The sequence below is a fragment of the Protomyctophum bolini genome (assembly GCF_963924005.1).
Source record: "Protomyctophum bolini genome assembly, chromosome: 22".
NCBI lineage: Eukaryota > Metazoa > Chordata > Actinopteri > Myctophiformes > Myctophidae > Protomyctophum > Protomyctophum bolini.
In genome coordinates, this window is record NC_137883.1 from 23477066 (window position 1) to 23493052 (window position 15987).

The window sequence follows — 15987 nt, forward strand, 5'->3', positions numbered from 1 at the left end:
AATTAATTCATGTAGCTTTGCACTTTGAGATTTTCACAAATGTAAAGTGCATTATAAATACAAATCCATTATTATTAATATTATTGTTATTATATATTTTTAGTTTTATACCACATTCCTGAGCCAATAGTCTGATGACCGAGTGGCTGCTCGTACCGGATAGACTCATCAAATTATTGCTAATATGCAGAAATATGCATGCCTTCCTTAACCCATTTAGACATGACACCAGATTCTATAAATTCCTTCTAAATCATGGCAGTTTTCTGAAAAACCCTATGTTTCTATGTCAGAGGTTCTCAAACAGTTTCATGTCAAAAATATATGTAATTGGCCGCCGACCCCCATCTGAAAATATGTTGTTCCAGGGACCCCCCACCCCCCCCCCCCCCCCTCCCAGAAGCAAAGAGTTGAGTTAAAAACGCTCACTCTGAAAGAATATATATTCAAAGATTCGTGCCACATTTTCACGATTAAAAAAATTAGCAGATCGGTGCCGCGCTATGAGCTTGTAGATCTTCTTTTTCAATAGCTGAAGTATAACATGCCTAATGATTAAAACACCAAAAGGGGTTAAGCACTTGAACCTGAGCCGACCCACACAGCCCTTACACCACCACATCAAACAGCCGCAGGGCAGAGTATAGCAGAACTCCACACATCCTCATCCCAGGAGTTCAGATGTTCTGCTGCAAAGTGGCAAATTGTGTTCTTTCTTGGTAGAACGCTGCCGACCAGAAGGGGCCTGTGTAGACTGTAGAGAGTGGCTTGCTCTTTACTCTGTGGCGCAGAAGAACGCTGACTCAGGTTTTATTCATCCGTCTCATGGCTCATCATATTTGTATGATTTGCTGTACAACTCAAGAACAGATATAGTGTACTAGCCAGTAATGGTGTCATCAGCAGCCTTTGTTAAGCACAAATTATTGGGTGGGTCGTCGGGGACTGCTCTTAAGTCAGACCTCCCGCCAGTCAGACCCGTGCTGCGGGTTACAAATCACCCGTGCTGCAGGTTACAAATCACCCGTGCTGCGGGTTACAAATCACCCGTGCTGCTGGTTACAAATCACCCGTGCTGCGGGTTACAAATCACCCGTGCTGCAGGTTACAAATCACCCGTGCTGCGGGTTACAAATCACCCGTGCTGCGGGTTACAAATCACCCGTGCTGCTGGTTACAAATCACCCGTGCTGCAGGTTACAAATCACTTGTGCTGCAGGTTACAAATCACCCGTGCTGCGGGTTACAAATCACTTGTGCTGCGGGTTACAAATCACCCGTGCTGCAGGTTACAAATCACCCGTGCTGCGGGTTACAAATCACCCGTGCTGCGGGTTACAAATCACCCGTGCTGCGGGTTACAAATCACCCGTGCTGCGGGTTACAAATCACCCGTGCTGCGGGTTACAAATCACCCGTGCTGCGGGTTACAAATCACCCATGCTGCAGGTTACAAATCACTTGTGCTGCGGGTTACAAATCACCCGTGCTGCGGGTTACAAATCACCCGTGCTGCAGGTTACAAATCACTTGTGCTGCGGGTTACAAATCACCCATGCTGCAGGTTACAAATCACCCGTGCTGCGGGTTACAAATCACCCATGCTGCAGGTTACAAATCACTTGTGCTGCGGGTTACAAATCACCCGTGCTGCGGGTTACAAATCACCCGTGCTGCGGGTTACAAATCACCCGTGCTGCAGGTTACAAATCACTTGTGCTGCGGGTTACAAATCACCCATGCTGCAGGTTACAAATCACTCGTGCTGCAGGTTACAAATCACTCGTGCTGCGGGTTACAAATCACCCATGCTGCAGGTTACAAATCACTCGTGCTGCAGGTTACAAATCCCTCGTGCTGCGGGTTACAAATCACTCGTGCTGCAGGTTACAAATCACTCGTGCTGCGGGTTACAAATCACTCGTGGCTTCCTGTGAGGTTAGGGTTAGGTTAGGGATATTGTTAGTAATGTTCGGACTAACGGGAGGTCGGACCAATACCACGCTACCTGTGGGTAGACCTGTGCATCACTAGTGAGTGTATTTGCAGCGGATGTTTTTAATGTGGGGGTTCTGGGGACACCCAGGGGTCCTTGATGGGGATCCAGGCGGGGTTGTGAGCTTGTAGATCTGCTGTTTTCACTGGTTTGGGTCCCTGGCCCTTTTGCAGAGAATTACTGTACTACAGCATATTATCTTTGTCCATATAACCTCCACTACATACAGCACTGATATAATGTATGGCGATGACGTCTGCTTTTTGAACAAACAAATCATTGTGCGTGAGACAGAAGATGGGAGGCGTGGCGTGGGAGAGATGCCTGCTCCACTGAAAGGGAAAATTCACCGGTAACAAGACAAGCCCTCGAGTGCAAGAGAAAAGTGGACCTTAATAAATTATTAACCATGGTGAGGAAAATATCAAGAAAGCCACAGAGAGAGAACTACAGAATACACTTGGGATACTGTTGAGTATAGAAAAACCCCACAAACTATAGCATGTGAATATTTTGTCTTAGTATGTTATAATATATGGATTTAGGGCAGTGTTTTTCAACCTTTTGCATATCAAGATCAAGGTCCATTATGTATTTGGCATTTAAGCCACGGACCACCATTTGATGAGATTTAGCCTCTTAGATCGAAAACTAAACAATATTTTGATTTAGCCTCTCTGACCTCATGCTTCCTTCTATGCATGAGGAGTCCAAGCTGCTTCTTTTCACCTGACAGGGGGGGGGGTTTCCCCGGCCGGACGTAGCGTGTGGAAGGAACACGTTATTCCAACCAGTTCCTTTCCCCTCCATCAGGTGCCCCGGCTGGCCAGGGGGAGGCAGTATAGAGACCAGGATTACTGCATGTAAATGGTAAATGGTGCATATATATAGCGCCTTTATCCAAGGCGCTTTACATAGATTGTGCATTACAATCACCCATTCACACACACATTCATACACCGATGGCGGTGGAAACCATGCAAGGCACCAACCTGCACATCGGGAGTAATTAGGGGTTCAGTGTCTTGCTCAAGGACACTTTGACACTAACTCTGGGGGAGCCCGGGTTTGAACTGGCAACCTTGCAGTTCCCCATCCAACCACTCTACCCCTGAACCACCGCCACCCCCCATGTTTTTTGTGAGGGTACCTCAGGTTTGTTGCTGTAATTTAAATACACTTATTGCAGCGGCTGTTGTACTCTACGGTTCTGAATGACTCCTAGTACGAATGAATCATTGAGTGACTCATGCTTTGTAGATAAACCATAGGAAGTAATAAAAGGATAAAGTAATGAGGATAACAACAGCTGCTTCATGCAGGATTCTCTCTTAACCCATTAGAAGTGAGGGGAAGCATCTGTGTCATTTTATAATTTAGCTATACTGGCCCAGGCCGGCCTAGCGGTCCGGGCACCTCGGGCTGCCAATTCAACTCCCGTCTGCATTGCATGTCTGCAATTTTATGGAGAAATCTTGAAAGAGTTTTTTTTTTTAACTTCAGATCTGCAGATCTTCTCTTCTGGGCAGGGGGGAAGGGTCCCTAGCTGGTCACAAAATACTTTCAGATGGGGGGGGGGGGGGCTTGACACATTTGAGAAGCACTGATTTAGAATGCATTTGTAAACTCTGCGGTCTTAAAGGAGATTCATAGCACGTAGTGGTACTAAATATATCGTTGCTGACTGTCGGGCAGAAACCTTATATCCCTGTTGTAACCTTTAATGTGTTTTGTTTGTAAATGAATGCTCTACTAGTCTACTTTAGTACTTTGTATAAAAAAAATAGCAGATCTTCAAGCTCACAACGCTTGGCATCGGGACATTGTGTTGTGAGCTTGTAGATCGAAAACAGATAGATTCGAAAACAGATAGATTCGAAAACAGATAGATTCGAAAACAGATAGATTCGAAACATTTTGAAAGTGAACTCTGAACCCCTAACTGGAGGTTGGTGGTGCCTTGCATGGTTTCCTCCGCCATCGGTGTATGAATGTGTGTGTGGTGGCTGTGCGTGCGTGCGAATGGGTGAATGAATGAATGCAAAATGTATGTAAAGCGCCTTTGATAAAAGCAGTAAGCACTATATAAATGCACCATGATACCATTTACATTTAACCAATACAAAAGTAAATAATAACCACATTGGCAGGTTATTACTATTATGTTTCCATTTACTGAGGGTTTTGGACATACAAGGTTTCCACTCGACAGCCAGGATATGTGCAGGATACACATACTGTACAACATACTGTACGAACCAAAACAAGCAAACACAACTCCTGCTTGTTTAAGGATCAACCCACTGGCCTCTCAGCCTTTCCAACTGGTCACAGAGATTACAGTTTTTCCTTTTTTTTGTTAAATGCACGTGCGGTGCCAGTTAATCTCAACTAATGCGCATTATTTGACCTCCCATTGCGCCAATCCGATCCCTTGATTGAAATAGCAGATCAAGTATATGGGGATGAAAATCAATAGGAGCGTTTTGAGGGCCTTATACTTTTTATAACTACATACAGTATACGGTAATCGCCACTGTAAATGTAACACATTTACTACGTGAATGCATCTGTGTCACCTTAGCGTTGAACCACTTTAACCATTATGTTTAAACTTTGGCTGTTGAAAAATAGCAGATCTACAAGCTCTTAGCGCGGCACCCCAGATGCCTTGAGCAAGACACTTAACCCCATCGGCAAAGAGATTACTTAACCCCAGTGATCCCCGCACTCCCCTAGCTGTGAAAAGCACTCAGCATGTTCTCCCCGTGTCCCCTAGGGTAGGCACCCTCACAAAAAACATGCAGTAATCCTGGTCTCTAAACTGCCTCCCCCTGGCCAGCCGGGGCGCCTGATGGAGGGGAAAGGAACTGGTTGGAATAACGTGCTCCTTTCCACACGCTACGTTCAACCAGGGAAACTCCCCCTGTAAAGGAGCAACTTGGACGGAAGGAAGCATGAGTTCAAGTCCGTTGCTCTCCCCATGTCACATTAGATAATTGACACAGGGGTGAAAAATGGGTTACAAAAATTGTGGGATAAAAATTATTAAAAAAAAGAAAAGAAAAGCACTCAGCTGGGCCTGGGTGAAGCTGAAAACTGAATTCCCCCACGCTGGATGAAATAGGTCTAACTATTATTATTATTATTATTATAACAAGGTACAGTATTGGCGGGATTCCCTTATTATTATTTACATGGACATGCAGAGGTTCACACTATATCCCACACATACACCCCCCCCCCCCCCCCCCCCCCCCGGGATCAAACCTGTAGGGATCACAGGTTCAGCGGTAAAGGAAAGGACGCATTTCCCCCCGACGCCCTCCCACTCATGAACACTGAAAGGTTCTGTTGGGCAAGCACCGGTGCTGCATCATGGGAACACAACACGGGCCTGTGGCGCTGCTGGTGGGCGCTGGTTTGACCTCCATGGCACCAAAACGCCCCCCCCCCCCCCCCCCCCCCCCCTGCTTCTCATTCTTTCAATTTGACATCCAACTCGCACTCGGCCATCGCCTCAGATTAATTGGCTCTATTATGCAACACGGGTGCACAGAATAACTCTTCCTACTTCCAGCACCAATCACACCTTAACATCCACGTTGAAGGATTGACTGCAGATTCGAAGCAGCTGATTCGACAACGCAGTTCTGACAACATCATCATGTCTGGTGACACTGCATGTGTCTGCCATGTTTGTTAGTTAGATGGACTTTCCATCTCCTCACCTGCATGTCTCTTTGCACACTGCTCACAAAGAGCTATTTTTTGAATAGCCAACATATAATTGGATAAAGTGGTTAGAATGATTGTGATGCTATACATCAACTACTTGTGCTGGTGACGTCACGTCAAGGACACCTCTCATTGGGACATGAAAGGCAACAACAGACGTTATAATGAAACAAACCGATAGCATCCAGACTAGTGTACCGTTTAATGGAGTTCTTGTCGGGTGCCAGACTCAAAGACTTCCTGCTAAGTGCCATCCTTGTTTCTGAAATGGTGGGTTGTAACTGTAAGGTGTTGTAACTGTAAGGTGTTGTAACTGTAAGCGACGAGCCGATAGCTGAACAACACACTTCAAAGCAGCAGTATCGCTAGACGCATGACATCACAGGAATGTCTATTGTAGCCCTCAAAGAACAGGCATGGTCATCCTGAGACGGTCTTCGCTGTATTACAGTACCTAGTCTGCACAAGTCACTTTACTGCTTTGAGCAGCACACAAAGAAAGGAATATGACAGTAAAATATGTTTTATTTTTTTCATGGTTGTTTCAGGGGAATGAATAGGAAAACGGCGATGCTATTATGTTTTTCTACAGCGTAAACATTGTTGTACAATGAATAGGCAAAATAGACAATCTACAAGCTCACATGGGACCGCAGTGTGACGTGTTGTGAACTACTGTGTGCAATTTTTGCACATTTTGAAAATAAGAAATCTGTAATTAGGTACTAAAATAGGTACTATGCAGACTTTGCATGCGACACGCAACAATACGTGCACACTGAACACTGCACATGCGGTACCGTGATAATAAGGGATGCTGCCAAAAAAACATGGATCATAGTCTGAAAGTGATAGTCTTCCGAAAACAAAAGCAAAAGAAGGCTTTAAGATTATCCCTCTGACAGGAAAGCTGTCCAGAAGAGAGGAGAGGAGAGCAGATGCCAGAGAGGTGGTTGAAAGTATAGCCACACACACACAGCAGGCCTGAGCAGATGTTCCAACTGGCTGCTGGAGTGAAGTGAGTGAGGACAATGGCTGTCAAACTACACACGGACTATGGAGGCTATTGTCTGAGTCACTCCCTTTCTTTTCTTTTGTCCACTTGACCGCATGGAACCCATCGTCACATTCGGCAGATGTTTGCTGAAAGTAGACGATCCACAAGTGGGCACAACTTAAGTATAGACCCCCCCCCCCTCTTTCCCCCTGGGGAATATAGGGTTCAAGTGGTTAAGAATGTTGCCCCCACATGTTCACTCAAATATGTTTGGGGCATATATTTATTATAAGTATCATTTTGATGTCAATACTTTTGTACTTCTATTAAAGTATACGTAGCCCTGGATAGAGTTCTCAACAGGCCTGGAAATGAAGGCCTTGCCCTAACTGGGCCCTTATTGGGACGGCTCAAGGATTGGCCTGGCCGGACCCGAACAATTACCATACTTTTAGGCCCGAAAACCGTGTGTCAATATGCACTTTAATGTCCTCAAAGTCACGCATCAAAACAAGCTTTGAACTGACCAGATGAAACCTTTCGTTCCGGAGATAATGGCCAGTTTCGTCAATTTTCGATCGCAGATTTGCCATTAAGTGTTGGCCATTGTCGCCTGTTTTTCTTTAATACCACGGTCTAGGAAGGTGGGACGGCGACAAATCCAACACATCCACCTCCATTTGTCAGCCTTACCGCCCCAAAAAACATAATTTTTTGGGGGTAGTAGATTTTGTTCGTTTTTTTCACGGAACACAAAAGGCTCTGGCCCGACTAATTAGCATACATTTTGGACCCGGCCCGGCCCAAAAAACGTTGGGACGGGTATGGTCCGATTTGGGAAGAATTTGAGAACTCTAGCCCCTGCTGGAACAAACCGTTCCCGAGCCATGAAGCATCTTTATTATGTACAAGAGCAGTAGAACACCCCCTGGACGTGAGGCTAGGATGTCATATGATGTACCCCCCTGGCATGTATAGTCTGTAACAGGGACTTACCCCCAGTGCAACCCTTGATGCTGAGTGAGTGCCAAGCACGGAGCCGGGGGCATTGGCACCATATTTAGACTCTTTGGTATGACTCAACCCCCCGGCCTCCCAGTCTCACCCAGTCCGTTAATAAAAATGCTCTTAATTGCACACGGAATGAGAAGAAAAGAAAATGCATGAATCAACTGGACTTAAACCATTTTGACCTGAGATCAGATTCTAAAAATGTCTGTTTGAAAATGACAGTTTTCTGAAAAAGCTATGTTTCTATGTCAGTCGTTCTTCGATAGCAGACCTACAAGCTCGTAGCGCACCACTCTGTGCCGCGCTACGAGCTTGTAGGCTTATAGATCTGATATTTTTCAATAGCTAAAGCATAACATAGTGCTAACACCAAAAGGGGTTCCCGCCCAAAATGGATTAAACTACTACTCCAAAAACAGCATGGTTCAGCAAATGAGCAAATGTCTGTCCCATGCGGTTGTTCTCTTAGCAACCATTTAATTCCTGCTAGCACAACCAGTGGGGTGATAGGCATTTGTTCAATTACTGACTGTACTCGAGTACAGTTTTGAGGTACTTTTACTACCGAGTATTGAGTACTGAGTATACTGTATGATGTCCACTGGCAACTCTTGTACTTTTTACTCCATTTGGAGGATAATTAATTATCACTAAACAATACATTAACCAATTAAGCCCTATTTTCTACAAATCTATTCAAATATAGCCGATCTACAAGATCGTGATGCGTTTCACGATTTTTAAAAAACCTTGTGAACGTGAAATGAGACATTCTGCACAATGCCTACTTTTACTTTTGGTACTTTAAGTATTATATTTTGATGCCTTTGTTTGAGTAAATGCATGAATACAGAACTTATCTTTTAACCCATTTTGGGGCGGGAACCCCTTTTGGTGTTAGCATTATGTTGTGCTTTAGCTATTGAAAAATAGCAGATCTACAAGCTCATAGCACTGACAGAAACATAGCTTTCTCAGAAAACTGTCAGGATGTAGAAGACATTTTTAGAATCTGATCTCAGGTCAAAATGGGTCAAACAGAGTATTTCAACAATATCGCTACTTAAATTCAAGTAAAGAAATGTGAGTTTACTTCTGTGTCCCTCAATGACCAGACCATAAGAGAGGAGTCGGAGAAGAGCGAGTCGGTCAATGCGTTTCTTCAGCGTGCCTCACAGAAGTGGGCGTCCGACCACAAGGACAAATATTTGGGGGGGGGGGGGGGGGGGGGATGCCGAACCTTCTTCTGGACACACACGAGTCTTTGTCCGACAACGTTGGTGCAGAACAATGCTTCCATAAGGCCCCCACTGTAGCAGTCCTCCACGTGCCAGAGAGCAGTCCAAGGAAAATGGACAGTAAACTAATGGACAGACAGTGGACACCACACACACACACACACACACACACACACACACACACACACGCGCGCGCTCGCGCACGCGCTAGGGCAGGGTGGGCGATATGGAAGGATATTATATCACGATATCACGATCCACAATGTTATCACGATTCTTTTTTCAATGTTGGTTTTTATGTTTATTTTTTTTCACTTTCAGTTCTACTGCGTAACCCGCGTTCCCTGCTATTTAATCCATGTGTCAGTGCTGCGTAATAAATACGCTAAGCCCGCTATTTGTTTAATGTGTTTAATTCGCGTTTTTTTTATATTTAAACCGAAAGAGCGGATTTGTCGCGGACCCACGGTAACGCGTTAAGATGACAAAACGCGGAAATCAAGCTATGCTCTGAGCTGCTAGGGCTTCTGGGAAAACTGAGTTCAATGCAAGTGAACACAGTAGTTCTAAGTGCAGTCCAGCGGCTCTCACTGGATGTTCCCGTTTCGTATTGTAGTGCACGTGCACGCGCACACACGCACACGCACACACACACACACACACACACACACACAGGCCCACATTGAGCAGCATTGTGCTGAACCAGTGAGTCTCTCCCACAAACGTTTTAATTTGTGCCGTAAAAGTCAAAGAAGACTTAAATGCCCGTTCAACCTCCTGCTCTAAATCACCGTTACCTCGGATCACTCAGAGAGGCCCCGAGCCGTCCCTTTCTCCAGTGTTTGTTCCAGTTTGAGTCACGTTCACAAACTATGATATGACGTAAAATGTGTCACAAATGCGTCACGATCAAAGCATGTGGCCCAGGACGTCGTCTGCAGCTGCTAGCATATGATTTTGGGTTATCGGTTTATTCTGGATTAACCCATTTTGACCTGAGATCAGATTCTAAAAATGTCTTCTACATCCTGACAGTTTTCTGAAAAAGCTATGTTTCTATGTCCGTCGCTCTTTGATTTTTCTAAAATAGCAGACCTACAAGCTCATAGCTCGCCACTCAGTGGCGCGCTATGAGCTTACATAATAATATATTATTGTGATGTATTGTTCAATATTGCTAAATAAAACAGTTATGGGGATGAGGCTCATCTATAGAAAAAAGGTCGTATTCACCAGCTTACGATACCATGATATCAACGTTTGGATCACATTTGAGATGAGGAGAAGATAAACCTGTGGCCGGCTAACAGTCATGTTACAGTCGTGGAAGGTATAGACTAGGCCACCATGCCTCCCCTGATACCTGGAGTCAGTGAATTGAATCGAGTCACCAGCTGCTTGTTGTCAACATGACAGCGACTCGTACAGTATATATAAAGCTTTACCATGTTATGCAGAGCTTAGCATTCTGTGCAGCGGTTTTTTCACGCTATCTCTCCCTCCCAGTTCCTCCCTCCTATCCCTGCACTGCCGAACAACACGCAGTGTTGCTTGTGCGGCAACAAGAACACAACAATGCCCTGCTGGCTTCTCTTCTCTTCTCTTCCCACCCACACACCACACACACACACACACACACCAGCTGGCAAACTGTGTTTGTTGGAGCTCCCCTCCCCGTCAGGCCAGAGGCACCGCTTGCCAGGAATGGAGCCCATGCACTGCATGGGGAGCTAGCCAGTCTGAGCACCGGCGGTGCCAAGTTTGATTCTTAACTCCCAGATATTGTGTTTAGTCAATGTTGCAATATTTTTGGTTCCGACTGTTGTGCAGCCCCCAGTGGGAACTGGGAAGGCATGTCCCAACTGTCACACACTCAATAAACACTATCCTCGCTCCCTCCCACACTCGGCTTTCACTACAGCCCAGAGACATTGAGAGAGAGAGTTACAACACTCCCATATAGACTTACTTGTTGTAAACAAAGCATAATTTATTGACTTAAGTCAACTTGCAAAAGTAGCACTTTGCCATCAGTAACTCTTGCCATCCTAAAGTTCCAAACACTACTGTAGATACAGTAGTTCCAAACACTACTGTATAGTTCCAAACACTATACTGTATGGTTCCAAACACTATAGTGTATAGTTCCTAGTCTCACGTGGCCAGACCGTTGCCTCCCACAATCTCCAAATGCTTTGGGTCATACTGTACATAGTCTGGCTACTTGAGACACTTCCTATCTGAAGAGTCTGGACTCTGAACCCATGAAGACCTACAGAGGCCGATTCTACCAATGCCTTCTAAAGCAATCAGTTCTCAACCCTGTTTCGTGCCAAGGACCCCCAAATGTTTATATATATGGCTACGGACCCCTATCTTTTCCCGGACTGAACGGGTTAACCCATTTTGACCGGAGATCAGATTCTAAAAAATGTCTTCTACATCCTGTCAGTCGTTCTTCGATTTTTCAAAAATAGCAGACCTATACAAGCTCGTAGCGCGCCACTCGGTGGCTATTTTTCAATAGCTAAAGCACAACACAATGCGAACACCAAAAGGGGTTCCCGCCCAAAATGGGTCTGGGGGTGTACTCCCTTGCACACAAAATACCTAAAATGGCTATAAAAAATAAAATAAAACTAAGTTTGTTCAGGAAGGGGCGATAATTCCAAGACATCTGTGAGTCATCCTGTATAAACTCTGGATATTGGAGTGAAAACAAAAGCGTGACAATGTGAAATATTTCAGTTTTATGGTCAAGACTTGCATGTTTACAAGTCAGATCAACATCTCGGTCTGGTTTCCTGTGTGAACTGAAAAAGAGCAGCGATGTAACTAAGCAGGTGACGATAAATCTGCATGAGAAGGCTGCCAAACCAAACAGGGATTAGAGAGAGTCACATACAAAATGTTTCTCACTTTATAATAATATAAAGTCTTATATAAGTGAGGCAGACCGCAGAACAATTAGCCCTATACGGCTCTCTGTCAACACACACACACACACACACACACCAACGGACAGACGGACGGACCGACCCACAGGGGGAGGGGGGTGCAATCCTCTGTTCCTCCTGGCCCTGTGTCGAAGTGTCCTTGAGCAAGACACCGAAACCCTATAACTGCTACCGATGAGCATGTTGTTGGTGCCTTTCATGGCTTCCTTCCTCCACCACCGTCGTCGGTGTCTGAATTCATGCACGTTGTAATGTAAAGTGCTTTGGAGGAAGGCGCTAAATTAAATGAAATATAAATGCACCATTTACAATTTACACATCCATGCACCCATGCATGCACGCACGCTCACGTGACTGTGCTGTGCACATGCCACACACACACAAACACATTCTTGTCTTGCCATATGAATTGCCGTTTGGGGCAGCGTGTGCATGACCTTAATGTGCACTTGTTTGTATGCCATGGCATGCGGCTATTTATAGAAAACCCCACCACAGCTGCTCAGAAATGTTCGTGTTGGCGTACAGACACATGTAGAATTCTGCAGTTCACATGCACCACCACCAGCATGTACAGTAACAGTACATGCCTTTTCTATAGCCGTATTTTATCAATGAACGAAATCAGAACATTAATAACATTTGCCTGTATCGACGCTCACTATAGTGTGACGGCAGCTCGACTTAACCCATTCTGGACGGGAACCCCTTTATGTTATACTTTAGCTATTGAAGAATAGCAGATCTACAAGCTCTACAAGCTATACGAGCTTGTGTTTTGGAAAATTTGCGAAAATGTGCCACAAATCTTTGATTATTATGTTCTTTCAGAGCGAAATTTTTTTACTCAAATCTTTGCTTCTGGGAGGTCCCTGGAACAACATATTTTCAGATGAGGGTCGGTGGCAAATTACATATATTTTGGGGGAGTACCACTGACATAGAAACATACAGCAGGTCTTTCAGAAAACTGTCATGATTTAGAATACTTTTGTAGAATCGTCTAAATGGGTTCAAACTGAAACTAGCCGATCTGCAAGCTCTCACACACAGCGCGTCGATCTGCTATTTTCAACAACATGGCGCACGACTATAAATCACCCGTACATTGTTCACACTCAGAGGTTGAGCAACAGGAAACTGGTATTGAGTCACAGTAACTGGAAGAAGGCTAGTCGACTCATTCATGACATTGAAGCCCTGACCTTTGACCTATCCTGAGTTTCAGGATTATTACTTTTTATTGAACCGAAACCAGTGGTGGAAGAAGTACTAAGACATATTTTACTTAAGTAAAAGTAGCAATACCACATATAGAAGTACTGAGTTACAAGTGAAAGGCCTCTGTTAGAATGTTACATTAGTAGAATGTAACTTTACACCACTGACAGTAACTGATCTCAGGCTGTGTTGCAGCAGCTTTTCATTTAGTCAGCCCATGGCAGTACACCGCAGTTGAGCACTGTTGACATGATCGATTATCACGCACGCACGCACACACGCACGCATGCTCAGTTCACACACGTTTGTGTGATTTCCTTTGATTTGACTGAAAATTGGAAATACTACAGTAAAGTAAAAAGTTGCTCAAAATTATAAATACAGTACAGTACAGTACAGTACAGTACACCACTGATAACATATTAATCCTAAAATGAGGGCTACTACGGTATGCTCCATTTGTCCACTTACACAGCAGTGCTGTTCAACCTGTGGGGTGGGAGGGTGGGGTGGGGGAAAGCCCTTTTTAAACAAAAAATCTAATAAAAACTTGACCACTTACAGCAGTGACCATCTTCATATGCAGGGCCGAGTGCATGTATTCCTCAGCTCCAGCTAGCTGGTGCTCATCTTTATCCCCCTGTGATAAAGGCTGTGTTTTCACCGAGGAGCGAAGGCTCTCCAGGAAAACATAGAACTCACTTCGTCTACTCAACATGGCCACGGTCCTCATGAGACAATTCGGTAAAGCCAGAAGTTATTCCAATTCCAGAAGATTCAGCTTGGGTTTAGAAAATAACGTAATCCACGCAGCAGGGCATTCAAACGGAACCTCGATGCCTTATAAACTCAAACACACATTCAACTCCAGCCCACACACATTTTGCTTCTCAACTCACACATTAAATTCACGGAGATCGATTGAAAACAAAAAGGAACACAAATTGAATTCGAAAGACAAATCGCGGCCATCAACCTTCCGTGCTAGCAACTCTCCTAAACGTGTCCTGCAGGCTTGCATGCCTCAGTCTGATAATGCCATTAATCTGATTACACTGCGATTAGAACTCTTACCCCACTAACTAGCCCTACCACCCAATAAAACACCTCCAGGATTACACTCCATTCTGGGCCAGCAAGCACACACATTACCCATTGTTCTGCCCGAGGTTGTTTTTGTTCTTTTAACAAGATAATGCTCTTTAATTCTTATGTAACACATGCTCTGGAATTATGGAGAACGTTGGGTTAACGTTTCTGGTAGTGGTAGGAATCTAAAGTATCCTATGGTCCTATATGACAGTGGATCCCAAAGTGGGGTCCGGGGACACCCAGGGGTCCTTGAGGGAGTTCCAGGGGGTCCCAAGCTAAATGATAGTTTGGAACCAAATGGATCGTTATGGGTCTGTAACTCTGAGACTGTATAAATTGAACCAAACAGGTCCATTTGGTTCCAATTGTACAGTCTCAGAGTAAAATTAACATTGATTTTACAATATAAATCGGGGGTCCCACAGATAGAAATGCCATTAAATGGGGGTAGACTAATGCATATCAAACTGGGGGTCCTTGAAATTAAATGGGTTGAGAATCACTGCTAGAGCCGTAAAAATATTCTCTTATGGGGGTCCCTGGCAAATCTTTTCGAATGGGGGTCCGCGGGATAATTAGTGTCAGTTTGGGGGTCCTTGACGTGAAAACGTTTGTGAACCACTGATATACGGCATGATGAAGACCAAGAACCCTAGCATCCTATAGAACCCTAGCATCCTATTACAATGGTCATAATGCTGAAAATGAAGGTGCACATTCCGCAAAAACAGCCGATCTACAAACTTGCAACGGGTCCTGCTGCAACACGTTGTGAGCTTGTAGGTTGGGTAATTCAGGCGAGGAGATTAGATGTAGAGGGAGTAAAGGAGGATCGAGGGGACCCGATACCGGACCCTTGGGCAACCCGGGGTGGGGTCAAGGACGGTACATAGGGTTTAAGTTGTTGATAAACATGCTGGAAGGCATGAAAAAGACAGCCTGATCAATCGGTGAGCAAGGAGGGACATTGAGACAAAACGCTTTGCTAGTACAGTAAGCCTCTTTGTAAATGTAATCTTACTAGAATTTCGCCGGCCTTCGGCCGGCGAATCCTAGTTACATTGCAGCGCAATATGGGAAGAAGGAAATTGCGGGAGTTGACAGAATTATTATAATAACAGAAAGTGTTTTTTATTTCTCATAAATACGCAAACATGGTGAAACAACTACAGTCACAGAGAGCAGTGCCAAGGTAGCTGCTGCCTGCTAACGATGCAAACAACAGCCTTGCCTGTCGTGTGTGTGTGTGTGTGTGTGGGGGGGGGATAGCACTAATTTTCGACATTTTACTGTGTCATAAATATTTACATCTGTAGCCTATATTGTGATTACATTTGACCGTACATTTGACTCTTGTGTTATATTCTTGTGAAATATTCAGTAAAGTATTGTGGTGAAATATTCACCCCAAGTTGATAAGATATGCAGAGAATATAATACCAAGAACCCCCAGTTTGAAATGCATTAGGCCACAGACCCCCATTTGATACCATTTGCTCTCTGGGAAAATCAGGGTCCATTTGGTTCCATGTGTATGCTCTTGGAGTATGATGACTGTGCTAACAGTATTATCATAAAATATGTCTCAGTTTGAAGATTAAAAAAAACATATTTCATATGTGTGAGCTTGTAAAGTAGAACGTTCAACCTAGAGACAGTGTTGCCAAGTCTGATCATTATAAGCTACTTTGGACTTGTTTATCTATTGGTAGTCCTTGACATGGAAATGTTTGAGTT

The 15987-nt window shown here is 44.5% G+C and overlaps 1 protein-coding gene across 15 annotated transcripts in view; it reads right to left on the minus strand.

Moving 5' to 3' along the window:
- fnbp1b (formin binding protein 1b) overlaps positions 1-15987 on the minus strand; it is a gene marked incomplete at its 3' end in the record, with an annotated part of 101696 nt that overhangs the window by 71488 nt on the left and 14221 nt on the right. The gene's annotated exons all lie outside the window — the stretch shown is intronic.